The 16,761-nt window shown below is 41.0% G+C and overlaps 1 pseudogene across 1 annotated transcript; it reads left to right on the top strand.

Moving 5' to 3' along the window:
* Window positions 1–6,216: 6,216 nt before the first annotated feature.
* Window positions 6,217–6,454, top strand: LOC307112536 (COX assembly mitochondrial protein 2 homolog; annotated as a pseudogene). Its single transcript has one exon. The product of its transcript is annotated as a COX assembly mitochondrial protein 2 homolog (transcript).
* Window positions 6,455–16,761: the final 10,307 nt, after the last annotated feature.

The following is a 16,761-nucleotide window of genomic DNA, read 5'->3' as shown; positions in this document are numbered from 1 at the left end:
TAAGCATTTGAGTAATTATTTAACCTGTCTAAACCTTAGTTTTCTCCACTGTAAAATGGGATTAATTAAAGCTTTTACCCCATAAGACCCTTGGAACATTAATGACATGATCTATGTTAACGCATTTTGTGCTAACACAGTAACTGGCACATGGCAAGTGCTTAATAAATCTCAGCTATTATTTTTATTAACATGATAGCAAGTTTTGAGGAGTAAGGGATAATCTGGTTCCTTTGAAGTCTACTTAGACATAAATATGTCCATGTTGATAATGTAGGACCTGATAAAACAAATAGTAAATACAATAATGGTGTCCTAACAATTATGGTTTATTGGTAGTATTTCTAACTGTAATATAAAGTACTGCTTATAATAGTGAAGATCCCCATAAATAAATTATTTCTTCAATATCATCCTATAATCATCCTATATAAAAAAAGGCTAATGTGCAAATCGATGGAATGACCAGTCGCTATGATGCGCACTGCGGCCAACTGGCCCCATCGGCCCTCCTCACCCCAGGCTCAGGTGTTGAGCATCTGCCTCCCCCTGGCCGCTTGGTATCCCGGGGCCAAGGCCGCTCTAGCGGGTGAGCTGCTCCCACATCTACAGCGGCCTGGACCAGATGGCCGCAAGATCAACCTGGCCAAGTTCACTCACGGTAAGTGCTCCACCCTCATTGTGATTGACCTGGTGGCCTGGGGCCTGGACATCCCACTGCTGGACAATGTCATCAACTTCAGCTTTCTGGCCAAGGACAAGCTCTGCCTGCACCACGTGGGTCATGTTCCTCGGGCTGGCCGAAGTGGCATAGCCTACTCCTTGGTGGCCCCAGATGAGGTCCCCTACCTATTGGACCTGCACCTGTTCCTGGGCCATGTCCTCACCCTTGCCTGCCCGCATGAGGAGCCCTCAAGTGCGGTTGGCGTGGATGGCGTGCTGGGCCGGGTGCCACAGAGCATGGTGGATGATGAGGACTGCGGCCTGCAGAACACCCTGGAGGCATCACTGGAGCTGTGGGGCCTGGGCTGTGTGGCCGACAACGCCGAGCAGCAGTGCATGCGCTTGCAGCTGGCGCCCTCACCAGAGCCCATCAAGCGGGCCAAGGAGCTGGACCTCACGGGGCAGGGCCTGCACCCCCTCTTCAGCTTGAGCTTTGAGGAGGAGGAGCAGCAGCGGCTGAGGCTGGTGGACAGCATCAAGCAGTACCACTCACAGGCGACCATCTTAGAGATCAATGCCTCCAACCAGGACCTGAGCAGCCAGGTGATGCGGGCCAAGCGGCAGAAGGACTGCAAGGCCATCGCCAGCTTTCAGCAGGGCCGGCAGGAGCGGCAGGAGGGCCTGGCTGGCCCAGCCCCGAGCTGCCCAGCGCAGCAGGTGGAACAGCCTGGGAAAGAGGAGGAGGTGGAGGAGGCTGCGGGAGAGAGAGTGGAAGATGTTTTCACAGAGGTTGTGGGCCAGAAACAGCAGCAGCCAGGACCTGAGGGGGGAGCCAAGAGGCGGAAGGAGGAGGCCCGGCCACTGGACCAGGATTTCTATGTCCCCTATAGGCGAAGGACTTCAACAGTGAACGGGGTCTGAGCATTGGTGGGGACAGGTGCGCCTTTGAGCAGCAGGTGGCTGGCGCTTTCCTGAACCTGATGGGGTCGAGGCCCAGAACCTGACCAGGGGCCGGCAGCAGCTCAAGTGGGACTGGAAGAAGCAGCAGTTTGTGGGACAGTCAGGACAGGAGGACAAGAAGAAGATCAAGACAGAAAGTGGTCGCTATATTAGCAGCTCATATAAGTGGGACCTCTACCAGAAGTGGAAGCAGAAACAGAAAATCACCATACGCTCAACGCCTGAGCCCCAGCGGGCCACCCGCAGTCGGCCCTGTTGGGGGCGCTGTTTTAGCCGATGTGGTGGGGGCATGTGCAGGAGGCAACCAATTTATGTGTCTTTCTCACATCCATGTTTCTCTCTCTGTCTCTCACCTTCCCTTCTACTCTAAAAATTAATGAAAAATGTCCTCAGGTGAGGATTAACAAAAAACAAAAAATATGCATACATCCCATATAATAAAAGGCTAATATGCAAATTGACCAAATGGTGAAACGACCAGTCACTATGACATGCACTGACCACCAGGGGGCAGACGCTCAGTGCAGGAGCTGCCCCCGGTGGTCAGTGCACTCCTACAGGTGGAGCGCCACTCAGCCAGAAGCTGGGCTCCTGGCTGGCGAATGCAGCGGTTGTGGCAGGAGTCTCTCCCACCTCCGCGGCAGGGCTAAGGATGTCTGACTGCTGGCTTAGTTGGACATCCCACAAGGGCTCCTGGACTGCAAGAGGGCGCAGGCCAGGCTGAGGGACACCCCCCCCCACAAGTGCACATATTTCATGCACAGGGCCTCTAGTACACACATATACATAAATACATGAACATTGGGGGCTTGGGGCCCCACAGGTGCACAAATTTTGTGCACTGGGCCTCTAGTAATGGATTAATAGCATACTGAAAGTTGTGATGACTATTTAAAAACTGAGTTAGAAAATATTGACATTGTGTATGTGTTAATATAGATTATGAATGTGTGAAAGTTGTGAAACTTACATTGCCTAAAAAAGAGAACTACATGTAGGGAAAGCATCCCTCAACCAGAAAAATGGATATGCCTGAGAACAAAAAGACATCTTCCTAAAGTAAATACACTGAAATCACATGATAATAAGTCAAAAGATGGTAAGATATTCTACCAGGACTCAATATTCAGTTGCTATTCCATATCACTCAGAGTGGTGGACTATTAACATTTGACAGAGAGTCTATTGAAGTAACATAGAGATGATTTGCATGCAAGGCATGAGGAATGCTTTTGCCATGCCACTGGATTTTATATAAACTGAAACTATGCAAATACTACAACTCTACTGTGACTTTTATTTGTGGAACTGCAACTGAAGTAAAAAGGACTCTTCATGCTTCTTCTCCTTTGGGAGATCTTTTAGATTCCATTAGACCTAACTATGTTACATTAATTATGAACTGACCACATATAAAAGAAAATAAAGTGACTGAGATTGAGAGGTTTTTATAGGGGTGAGATTTTGAAATTCTTAAAGGGTAAAGGACAAAAAGCCAGAGTTTTATCATCAAAGATAACCTATTCCAAACCCTTTTCCCTGAAAAATTACTTTGTTATGAAATGTATCATTTACTTTACATGGCCACAATTATATTGAAATTACTCTCTTTTAAATTAATTTAATTGGTTAAAATTGATGGAAGACCCCATAAGTGCAGTGAATAGGTACAGAATGGCAGGATGAATAGGTACAGAATGGCAGGATAAATCAGGCATAGATCTTGCTCTCAGAAAGTTCACGGTCAAGCAGGAAGTTTGCCCTGGCTGGCGTGGCTCAGTTGGTTGGACATCATTCAAATGCACTCAGAAATTGCTGGTTTGATTCCTGGTCAGGGCACATACCTGATTCGCCAGCTTAATCCCCAGTGGGGGATCATGCAGGAGGCAGCCGATTGATGTCTCTCTCTCTCTGTCTCTGACTCTGTCTGTCTCTCTCTCTCTCTCTCTCATCAATAAAACCATATTTTTTTTTAAAAAAAAGAGAAGGAAATTAAAGAGTATAAGATTATATGCATGTTTGAGGGCCTGGGTTCGCTACCTGGCACCTCCTCCAAAAAAAAAAAAAAGTATAAGAGATGTACTGTGAAGTCTATTAAGCTGTAAATAGGCAAAATTACACTTAAGTGCTAGCTCTTCTGATAAGGTTTAGGATAACGATCTTTGGGCTATTTACAGAGATAATATAAACTCATACACTTAAGCTCTTCTTACTATTTTGCTGTGGCAATCATCCATCCATCCGTCCATATATCAAACATTTATAGAATGTCACCTCTGCTGGGCACTGAGCCTATAAAAATGAATTAACCTTTTATGGAATTCACAATGTGGTAAGGGAGACATCACATTTTATTGTAGTTTAGTTACTTGTCTCAATGCTAGGACTGAAATCTGTGCCAGGTGTATGGAATGTATGGGTTGGAAATTTAGGATACAAGCATAAAAATTAATAAGGTTGGCTTAAAAATTAGCAATTTAGAAATGCAGAATTTTAGATCTTTGGGGTCATGAACGTGATGGCCTAGATTTTGCACATAAAGAAAGGTTCAGAGGAGATAAATGATTTGCTCAAGGTCACATGGCTTATTGTCACCTGAACCGAGAGTTGGACCCATTCCTGGTTCTTTCAGCTCTACTCGGCTTCTCTTCCCATTAAGCCCACTGCCTCAGGAGAGTTAATAGTTAATGTAAATGCTTTATGTTGACCCTGAGCCAAAGATGGTATGCACAGATTGCTGTTTAAAAAGGAAATAAATTAGTGATATGAGCAGCTTAATGGTGGGTACCAGATTAGAAGTAGATTTACTCTGCAAAGACCAATAGATGAATTAATGCAGCTTTATGAAGATATCACCTTACAAATTAGGGAGTCTTTGACATTCCACACGACTCTGATGTGAATGCAGAGAGACATTTTATAGATAATTAAAACATGTAAACGGTGAGGGCAGATTCATAAAAGCCAAAAGGAAAATATCCGTTCCCAAGTACTGGGGAATATAACTGGAATCTGAGTCCTTTGCAATCTGGTATTCCCTGTGATAATGATGAAGTAGGCTTTCAATAAATTAAGGTTCCTTTTCAGCCACTTTTTTTTTGCCAGACAGGAATGTGTAGGTCAATGTTCAACAACTGCTATTGAAATAATATTTGGATTCTAGGATAGTCTGCTGTAATAGAACATTTTAGAAGCATGACATCTACTCTGCCATCGACTAGTTATTGATTGAAGACAAGTTACTTAACCTTTCTGAGCCTCAGTTTCCTCATTGATACAATGAAATATGGAATATGAAACAACTTAGTATTTCTTCCACCTTTAAAATTCTATGTCTTTGCAATAGATAATACTTGCCTATTCAGAAAGTACAACCACAGTGGTTAGTTGAGCTTTGCGTTCCACCTAATATACACTGGTAAATAAAGTTGCTGATAACTAGGAATAGAAAGAAAAATGATAGCTCAATCATTTTAATGAGAATGCTGAAAGCATATGTAATGGCTTATTATTAAACTATTCCACTAGTGGAGAAATTGGAAATATCACAATAAAAATTTTCAATTTTCCATTTCAGTAACTTTATTGAGTTGCCAAGGCATATAACAACAGCCAAAGTTGATACATTAAATGTGGATGTTTAAGAACAAAGTTAATATGTGATATTATTGTTTCTCATTTTAGTTCCTTTCTGCCAACCTTCTCCACAGTTATATAAATCTTCTTCCTTACTTACTGCCAAGAAGTGTCTTACTATTTTTGATAGTTTAAATATTTTTTCTCCCAATTCTTTATTTTTATGTAAAGGTAGTAAATCACTATAGATTTCTACTTCTTCACTGCCAAGTGTAATACAATGTCACTATTCCCTTGGTTTCCACTGAGTCTGTCTTCTGGTTTCTATTTTCAGTTTATGATCCTTGTATCTATATTTGGTAAAAGTCTGCTTATATTTTTCAAATACGATGTAAGGCAATCTTTTAACAAAACGTTTCTTAGTGGAACCAAAAACAACCTGAATTATTATAATTTTGGATATATGCTTTCTGAGAAGGCAATATAATGCTTTATTAAAGGACAGAGCTGCAATTTGGTTTCAAATAGTTACATTTTTATGTATTCTGTATTTCATGATATTCTCATCCTTTTCTTTGGTACTTATGTTACTGTAGAAGCTGTCTGCCTCCTGGTTCAGATTCCCTTTTTGGGTTTCCTGCCAGAATAGATGAAGTTTCCTCTCCTGGGCTCCAGCCCCCTTGTTTGTATCAGCTGTGGGTCTTCATCCTGGCCACTAGGGGACTCTGGTTTTGATTCTAAAGATCAGGCAATTAATTAGCATGAGCAATAATGTTAAGAAGGTAAACAAACAGTCATATTATAGTATGTTATAACAATTATCCCTTAAAAATTGTGAGTAAAGTGGGTCAGCAGCGGCGGGCATAGGAGTGTTCTCCTTGTGGAGCTGTGCCGGCTCTGACACCCTGGCCAGCGGGCCTTGGGATGAGGCGTCTTCGCTGGTGAATTCCGCTTCAGCCCTTCTGGTGTGGCCGCCAGGCAGGTTGCTCTGCTGTGCTCCATCACCTTCTCCTAAAGATGCATCCTGACTTATCTCCACACTTGCATACTGAAGAATGCAACGTCTTGATGAACACTTAAGGAATTTCACAAAAATCACAGCATCCTGAAATTTTTTGGTCATTGCAATGATCTTGATCAGGAGATGAGAAAATGCTTGAAGAATGAGTATATGGAAAAGAGGACCAAGAGCAGGGAGCTTGATAATGCGATGTGAAAAAGACTTTCTAATCCTTCAGAGGAATCTGAAACATAAATTATATTATCACTGGATGCCTTGGCTGAGAGAAGATCTGAAGACTCTTGGTTGATAAAACCAAAGCAATCCTATCTCATTTGGTCTCCAGAATCTTTTGAATAGCAAGTGAACCAGGAGAAATCGAGGCATGGAAGAAATACAGAAATCCTGGATTCAGAATATTTGTTCAGCAGAGCCTTTAGTACTCTGATTCTTTTACCAACACACCTGACTTTTGATGTTTCTTTCCTTTGCCTACAACAAGTTAACATTTGAGTGATTTATCTTCCTAAATAAAATAATTGACTTAAAAAGTTTCTGAGTAGGTAAGTGTGATCCACAAGAAGACATGCTCAGTTAACTATAAAGGATAATCATGGAAGACCTGAGTTTCTTGGTAGTGTTTGGGTCAAATTCAGCTATATTGGCAACATTTTTCAGAGAAGCATTGTTTTCTAGAGGGCCTCAATGGTAGCTGGACGGAAGGTGGTTTTGTTATTATTGAATTTCATCCGTGGGCTGTATGACCAACATGACTTAATTTAGAAAAGGAAAGCTCCTCACCTCTACAATTAAAGAAACCCCCCTGGGGAACAGCAGATATAATCAGATTGTCTGGAAATCAGGAGTTATATAAAAAGTTCATGGAAGGGTTATATACAGAAAGTTAAATATTGACCATTTCCCTTTGGGTAGGGGATGAGGCTCAAGGGGAACCACACAGCAACCCACCCACCTTCCCATTTACCTCTCTCCTTTTAGGACACACATTTGGAAGAGGAAGTGTAGATGGAAGAGCACTCAGCATTTGATGTTGCAGAACCTGTTTGGAGATAACAGCCCCAACCTTTAATAAGATCAGCCAGGCTTTCTTTGCCTTAGGGGCCACGATGGGCTGAGATCAGAACCACCTTCCAGGGCTCCTTTGCTTCAGCCTCTGTCATGGAGATCTGCTTCCCATGACCTTACTGTGTGATTTATTTCTAATCAGCCTCCCACCCACTTTCATGCTGTGAGTCCTGGATCAAGGGTCTCATCTTCCTCTACTCTCCTATTATTTTACTCAAAACCTTTGCCTGGAGAACGCACACCTTTCCTGAGTCTGACCAATAGGTAAATCCATCTTGAGACTGACAGGCATATTTTTCATTCAACAGGTAAGAAATGTTAATCCTCTAACTGTAGTACAGGAATTAGAGATGCAGAGGTGAATAAGAAACAGCCCCTATTCTTAAGATGCTTCCAGCCAGTCTAGGTACAAAAAAAAAAAAAAAAAAAAAAAAAAGGCAACCTGGCAAAAAGGCAATTATAATAGTATGTACAAACCTGGGGTAAGCATGAACATGTTCTAAGAACATATTGGAGGAGCACTCATGTCATTACTGTGCTCTACCAAACAGTCAAAAGCAGAGAAACTTTCTTTGTTTCCATTTTTCAAGATCACTGTCATCAACAAGCACTATATGTGACTGATGAAGTTCATCGTATTTCAGTACATCTTAGATGTCTGTTCCCATGACTCCTAGACCAGTGAATATAATGTGTGTATGTATATATACATATATATATTTCTATGAAATAGTGACTGTCTGTGTGGATTTTGATATGGTTTCCCTCCAAGATAATACCTCTTAAGTCACTTTTTCCCAGCAACTTTACCTAATCTAGACTATAAGATACCACACCCAAACCACGGCATAGCACCTGGACTATCACTTGTTCAGGCATCTTAGTGTTTTTTATAGAAGCCATTAAGCTGGAAATTTTCTAACTATCCAAATCATTTACATCTGTCAAGTCCTCAGTCTTTCTCCACCAAGGAACCTTCTGATACCATAATAGGTCATAGAGATTACACTATGTGATTTTGAAATTTATAGCATTTAAAAATGTATCAGTGGTTTCTAAAATCATAAATTTGAGGCCCTTTCTTGATATGAAATTGCATAAGAAGATCCTCTACAGAAAATAAATCAATAAACAGAGAAAAGGAAAACCAAAAACACCCAAAGAGTGAGAGAGTAGAAGCCAGGATGGTGGATTTGGCTGAAGCTTCACTTATTTGGTGCTTCTCTTCTTTTCTGCTACAGCCTTGTGAGCTTCCTCCCGCTGAACACCTGGAGTTACCTGGAGCACAATTTGCAAACCACTGGTCTCAGTATTAGTCATTTAGCATTGAATCAGTTACTGTTTTTTAATGTTTCTTATACTTCAGCCACTGTATTACATTTTGCATAGCTATTTAATTTTCCTATTATATATTTTGATTTCTCCACTAGACTGTAATCTCCTCAAGAGTAGAAAAAGTATCTTGTCTTAGAGAGGAGCCAAGTCAAAATCCACATAGACTAACTCAGTGCTCAGCTTGTAAAAAGGGTGCTCTGTCCATAATTACTGATTGATTGCTGATTCTGTCTGGTTTCTAACACTCAAGAGAGGAAACCATTCAGGAACCTGGACATGAATAGGTAGTAAGTCTAAGCAGCACAAAAAATCAAGTGGCAAATTGGGCTCTTGTTCTGAAAGGACTACATATTGACCCTATGCTGTTAACACTTCCTGAATGCCATTAGGCACAGTGATTCAGAAAGCAGTATGTCCTTTTAATTGATGACAGCATTTACTTAATATAACTGGATTGATATGCTCATAAAAGACTCAGTATGGCTCCACCTATTTATTCCAGGTGTGACTTTCATGTGAGCCAAGTTTAAAATCACAAAAGATTTCAAGTCCCTTCATAAAACACTGTTCAGTACCCCAGAAACCAGAAAAAAATATAAAGAACAAAGCCCTCTTATTGAAGCTATCAATGTGACTAATTATATGGACAGTGAATGGGCAATATTATGTGGAACACGTCAATAGTCAGCTTTGGATGAAGTTTTTATTCTGTTCATTGGTGTTACCATTGATTAATAGCCAGCATGACTGAAAAAAATATACTTTTATCCACAGTAGTTGGCTGACTCACATGATTGAGCATTATTTATACAACACATGCTATCTGATGATGGTTGTATTTTTCAATATGCTTTGTAATCAGAAACCACTTGTTTCTCTCAATGTGAACTACATGCTTTATAAACAAAGAATAAGCTTACATTGTATCTACTATAGAAAGGGATTTTTAAATTAATATATATTTTAAAGCTTTGACTTGTTATTTCAATAAAGCTAAAACTAGCTTGAACAAGATATTGAAAATATTTAGTAGTGAGTGATTATATAGTGACCTCCTATTGCTTAAAAATACCTTCATATTCAAAGCCTACTTAGTACAAAGAATTGTTATCATTACAGAGGAATTGCACTCTTCTGGCCTTTTGACAGATTTTTGAATCTGATATTTACTACTCATAATATAAAGTATACATATATTCTCATAGTCTGAAGAGTGTCTCCATGTTTGTGATCTTATTCCTCTTTACAAGTATGCTAGACGGGAGAAATGCACAAAAATGCCTGTGATCCTTTTGCAGTTAGAACAGGCAAAGAACAAAGAAATGGATGACTTGTCATAGTCACAAAAGGACTGGGTTGAAATGAAGATTTCTGGTCTTCTAGTCCAGTGCCCTATCCACCACCATGGATTCCCAGTCTTGCTTTTCCACTGACATCACTCCTGACATACGAGATACACTTTTATGTATACTCATGGATCACAGCACCAGTGACTTTCATGGTGTGTGTGTGTGTGTGTGTGTGTGTGTATGTGTATGTGTGTGTGTGTGTGATTTAAAAGGGGGATATATCAGAGTTTTGGTGGGGTTACTGAGTATAGTTTTAAAGTACACCAAGAAGAATTCTCCAGCTCCTTGAAAGTCATGGGTAGTATTAATGCATTTTCTGTAATATTTCTAAATCTTTCCTTCCATCTTTCCCTGGGAGTCTGGAAGTCTTTTACTTTAGAAACTAAAATGCTTCCTTATTAGACGTTATAACACTTGTTGGCTGCTTCATTTATACAGTGAAACCTTTGTCATATTGATCATTTTTGGTTTTGTTCAAAGCTAATCTGCCTGATGAAACCCAGCCTCTCTCTTATGACAGATTAGGTTTGACCTGGCTCCTATTGTATGTTTCCCCACACTGTTGAAAGAACACAATGCGGTTTTATCCTGTCTTCTTCCCTTTCTGCTTGCTCCTTGGATGCCAGCTCAATCAACCAAGTATTTCCCATGTAGGAATGATGACAAGGTAGCCTAGTCTTCCTCAGGAGGTAGGCTGAAGGTGAGGGAGGATGGAGAGAACGTGACTCTATCCATTGTTAGGACAATGAAATGTCCTTTTGCTCAAGACATGCCTTCATGGGATATAGAGACTCCAAAGGAATATGAACATATCTAGAAAAGTGTAGGAAAGTGTAAGCAGAGCTGTGGTGTGGGGTGGTCTGGGATAGGGAGGTGGTCAATATGGTGTCATATTCATTAATCTGTAGCTCCTAACACCCAGAGGAAAAAAAACATTTGTAAGTGTCAGAAACATTATAGAATTGTAACAAATACATTCAATTACTTATTCATTCAACAAGTATTTGTTGAGGACTTACTAAAGTTAATAACACATACAATGTGCTGATGGTGGGCTAGGAGGTGTGTAGAAAGCTTTGCATCCATTATTTTATTTAATACTTACAACAACCTGTGAAATACATCACCATTTTGAAAGTGAGAAAGTTGAGACTGCCAGAGGAAGGGTAAAATGTGTGAGGTTGCACAGCTTGTAAATGGAAGCTGGATTTGAACACATGACTGACCCCAGAACCTCCCGTATTTAATTACCACACTTCATTTTTAGGGGCCCCACACTGAGGATACTTTAGAATGTAAAACAGATACCTACTTTGTGAGACTTCCTGCTATGAGGATGGCTCCTGTCTTGGTTACTTCAGGAATGTCCAGTTAACATTGCAAGTCTCATATCCCACGACACCACTCAGTCCAGGCAAATCAAGACAGCTGGTTACCAATACTGCTAATGCACATATGTATTTCTTCATTTATGGAGAGACTTGTCACAACTACGTCCATGGGATCGATTTCCCCTCCTCCTCCGGCCCCGACATGTTAGTTTTGCAAAGCTCATACAGAAGGGGTTCAATGGCACAGAGGAGCCCAGGACTATTTAGAATGTACTTTTCAGCTCTCCTAGTTGCCTATGGGGATGTAAACAGTACAGAAATGTGGCTCCAGGACAGAGAAGATTGACCATGGAGAGAAGTCAGGGGGAGTAGTTTTCTCCTAATTTTCCTCTATCTTTCATGACATAGTACCTACTTCATTTGCCTTCTGGATATTTCTTTTAGGGAAAGATTTCACTGCTTAGTATTTGATTCTCTGGTGAGATAGGTGAATCCTGCTACAGCTACCTCAACATACATAGACACAAGGGTATTAAAGGAGACTAACTCTAAACATGAATAATTTCTATGAGGCTAAAATACTTCTACTCTTGCCTAGCAGCAATTCCAGTTGCCACCAATCATTAGCTCAGGTTTAAACTGATGGAAGCTTTAAATTTTACGTCTGTTTCACGTCTGATCCATTCCTTCTATCATTCATCACATACATTCCAATTGTTCTTCATTTATAGTCTGAGGTCCTCCCTACTAGACTGTAAACTCCTTGAGGGCAGGCACCACCTAGTTTTATTTTCACTGTTTTTTAAATTATGTGTCCAGCAAAAAGCATAATTTGGTATGCATTCAATAAAGATTTTTTGGCCTGGCCAGCGTGGCTGAGTCATTGAGCATCAACCCATGAACCAGGAGGTCACAGTTCGATTCCTGGTGCCTGGGTTGCGGTTTCGATCCCCAGTGTGGGGCATGCAGGAGGCAACCAATCAATGATTCTCTCTCATCATTGATGTTTCTATTTCTCTTTCCCTCTCCCTTCCTCTCTGAAATCAATAAAAATATATTTTATAAAAACACAATTTTTTGCATGAATGAATAGATTTTGTATCAGAGACAGCCTGACATTTAAGTTCAACATTTTAGGTTTGCCATGCAAAAAGCCAAGAAGGGAAGAAATTATAAAGTGTGTAGTCATGAGCTTTGATCTATAGTCTTTTCCAATGTGTACAAAATAAATATGTACAATACATTTATTGAGTGTGCATTATGTGCCAAATATGTATATATGTATGTATGTGTATACACTTGAGTGGCCAGATTATTATGATCTCTAAACGTATAATAATCTGGCCACTCAGTGTGTGTGTGTGTGTGTGTGTGTGTGTGTGTGTGTGTGTGTGTGTTTGTGTGTGTGTGTATAATGTATATATATATTAGAGGCCTGGTGCATGAATTCGTGCATGGATGGGGTCCGGCCAGCCTGCTATTCGAACTCCTGGTCGAAGGGGCAATTTGCATATTAGCTTTTTATTTTATAGGATATATACACACTGAGTGGCCAGATTATTGTGCGTTCAGAGATCATAATAATCTGGCCACTCAGTGTATATATGTCTTTATGAAACTAGGTGAGAATTGGATGAGTTTTTACATATTTGTTACGTGTAAAGATATTTATAAGCAAAGGCACAAAGAGATTAGATAATTAGCCAAATATTAAGTAATAAGTGAACTGAACTTATTACTGAACAGAACTTGGGAAACCTGGCTCCACTTTTTAACCATTATGGAGAGCTGTTTTACCTACATACTTTGCAGCTGACTTGGTGAGTGTGGCCCTGCAATCTGACTCTGGGCTGTGCACCAGATTCCTTATGAGGCCAAATACCAGCAATCAAATATCAGGCCAAAATGGATGGATCAAGAGATACCCTCTCCCATCCACAAAGAACTCTACAAATATGCTTATATAATCTAATTCGTTATTGCCCACATAAAATGTATCTTGGTATCCAATATTCCATATTCATCTTTTAAGAAATGAATGTTTGTGTTCCAATGAAAAAGCATCCAAAGCCATAGGCTTGTTAACAAGTTGCAGAAAAATGAAAGGTTGGAACCATTCAAAGATGGACAAGGAAATGAAACTGCTTATATGGGATTATTATATAGGCCTCGTGATTAGGACTTCAGTTTGAACCACATTAAATCTAAATACAAAACATGGAGAGATCAAACAATCTATTAGTTAAAAGAGCCCCCAGGTGGCTACTCCTACTCAGTTCTTCTTTGAGCTCCTGTGTGCTAGCATCCTAGTTTCCTGGGGAGCTGATCCTGGCCTTGGAATCACAGGTCCCCTGTGACTTTGTGGCTGGTGCTGTCCTGGGACCCCAATACCCTTGGAGAAAATCATGAACTTGCCTCTTCCAGCAGTCATAAAGAGCTCAAGTAATATAGCTATGCACTAAGTGGTGGACATATATATATATTTTTTTTTTATTAAAGTTTTTTTTATTTTTAATATATTTTATTGATTTTTTACAGAGAGGAAGGGAGAGGAGAGGGATAGAGAGCTAGAAACATCGATGAGAGAGAATCATCGACCAGCTGCCTCCTGCACACCCCCTACCAGGGATGTGCCCGCAGCCAACGTACATGCCCTTGACCGGAATCGAACCTGGGACCTTTCAGTCCGCAGACCGACGCTCTATCCATTGAGCCAAACCGGTTTCGGCTATATATATATTTTAAATTCTAGCTTTTTGAAGACCACAACAGAGCTTTTAGAGATGGAATTGGAAAATCCTCTGTGATGAGTCTTACTCAATAGCTGACAGTTTCATTGACTCCTTGAATCTTGGGGATACTGTATGTTTTTTTTGGGGGGAAGTAACTGAAAGAATAAGAAGATCAACTAAATTTTGTTGACGAATTGCTGTAATAACGATATAAGTGGGGTGTTGTACTTGATATATTGGCAAAAGGATTTTAAACAGGGCAAAAATTGAGCAAGGCAAAAAATGAGTAAAATGTATTAGAATCAATATAACTTGAAACCCCATACGAACCACTAAAATTTTTTATTATTGGTATTTAACACTTTTTGAATATTATATTTGTTTATAATTAGATTAAAGCATTTCATGATACTTTGCTTTGACAGATTAAATATTTCTTAAAATTGTGGTATAAAGAACAAAATGAAAATCAGTCAACTAAAACTTCCCTCAAATCTTCAGAAATCTGTTAAATCTCATCCAGTACTAATTGCTAGCCTATCTAATAAAAGAGTAATATGCAAATTAACCATCACTCCACTACACTCACAAGCCATGCCCAACAGCCAATCAGGAGTGAGTATGCAAATTAACCCAATCAAGATGGCTGTGGCCACGGAACAAACAGGAGGCTTGGGCTGTCCCTGGTGATGGAGGAAGCCAAGCTTTCTGCACACCCTGGCCAGCCAAGGCCTCTGCTCAAGGCTACAAAGTTTCAATTATGGAAGATAAATAAATCCCAACAAAAATGGCTGCGGCCACGGAGTGGACAAGGGGCTTGAGTTGCCCCCGGTGATGGAGGAAGCCAAGCTTTCTGCACACCCTGGCCGTCCAAGGCCTCCGCTCAAGGCTACAAAGTTTCAATTATATAAGATAAATAAATCCCAGATACCAGGGCCTCCTCTTGGGTCGCTGGGGGGCGTGGCCAGCCTGCAAACCACCACAGGCCCCTTGCCCAGGCTGCCCACACCCCAAGGGAACCATCACCCTGATCCAGGACATCCTCAGGGCAAACCAGCTGGCCCCCACCTGTGCACCAGGCCTCTATCCTATCTAATAAAAGAGTAATATGCAAATTGACCATCGCTCCAACACACAAGATGGCTGCCCCCATGTGGTCAAAATTGGCTGTCCCCATGTGGACACAAGATGGCCAGCAGGGGAGGGCAGTTGGGAGGGACCAGGCCTGCAAGGGAGGGCAGTTGTGGGCGATCAAGCCTGCAGGGGAGGGCAGTTAGGGGTGACCAGGCCTGCAGGGGAGGGCAGTTAAGGGCAAACAGGCTAGCAGGGGACCAGTTAGGCATCAATCAGGCTGGCAGGGGAGTGGTTAGGGGGTGATCAGGCTGGCAGGCAGAAGCGGTTAGGGGCAATCAGGAAGGCAGGCAGGGGAGCAGTTGGGAGCCAGCAGTCCTGGGTTGTGAGAGGGCAGTCGGACATCCCTTGAGGAGTTCCAGATTGGAGAGTGTGCCGGCTGGGCTGAGGGACACACACTCCTGTGCACGAATTTTGTGCACCAGGCCTCTAGTAAATTTATAAATAGTTAAAAGAAAAAAAATTTAAATGAACGGATAAATTTGGTGACTTAATGCTGCTTAATTGATTTTTCAGCAAAATGAACTTTGAAGGTGAGGCTAGTTCCCAAAGGTCTTCTTTTTCCAGGTTCCATATGAAACATGTCATCTCAAATGGGCATTAAATGGGAACTACTTGTGTCTGGTATTACCAACCCATGAGTGGCTTAGTTATCTTCCATTTTAGCCAGGCTGACAATTGTTCTTTCCTGATGGTTTCGATGAAGGAAGGATGTGAGCTCTCTTCTTTACTAAGTCTTCCATGCAACTTCCCAGTGTGTTCTTGGCTATACTTTATCCCTTGGATGCCCTTCTTTCTCTCCAAACATTGCTTCATTTGTTATATTCTCTCTTAATCTAATTGATTTCTTTATGCTTCCTTCTTGTCCTAAGCATATGACCCTGTTCACCCATTCTTACAAATTCATTTGTTGGCGCTCCATGTTCTCCCAACCACGCTTCAAGCTACTTGCTGTCGTGTTTCTCTCCGTATCTTGAAAACACTTTCTAATATTCACTATTCTGATTAACTGCTTCTTATTAAAATCTCAACCAATTTCATTTGGCTTAAAAAACTTCAGTCCACTGAAGTACAGTTCTTAATATTATCAATGATTTCTTAATTTCCAAACTCTGTGACCTTTTATTGGTCATCATGCCTAAAAGTGTCTATGGAACATTCAAATCTCCTTTCTTCCTTTAAGATCATTCTCTCATAGTTGTCTTGCCTTTGGTTTTGCTGTCCCTTTTCATTCCATTTTGTTGGATTTTCTTCCATAGTTCTCCTCTTAGTGTAGAGTTCTACACAGATGTAAGTGGGATTATTGACATTGATTTATTGATACTTAAGTTCAAATAGGGACAGGAGGTTTGTTTTCTATATCAAGAAGAGTACATGCGCACGCACATAAACACACACACACACACACACACACACACACACACACACACACAGAGTCAAGTAAAACAAGCAAATTACTCAGAATTCTACAGAGAACTCTCTTCCTGGCCCCTGGTTACTTTGGCAGCACTAGAAAAGTAAGCTGAAGTAACTATGTAATAGGTTCAAAAACACCGTGGGTTCCAGAATCAAGAAATGAGATAGTTAAGGGTAATGAG

Source organism: Cnephaeus nilssonii (genome assembly GCF_951640355.1).
Source record: "Cnephaeus nilssonii genome assembly, chromosome: 16".
NCBI lineage: Eukaryota > Metazoa > Chordata > Mammalia > Chiroptera > Vespertilionidae > Cnephaeus > Cnephaeus nilssonii.
Note: the sequence above shows the minus strand (reverse complement) of the source record. Positions and strands in the feature narration are given on the sequence as shown.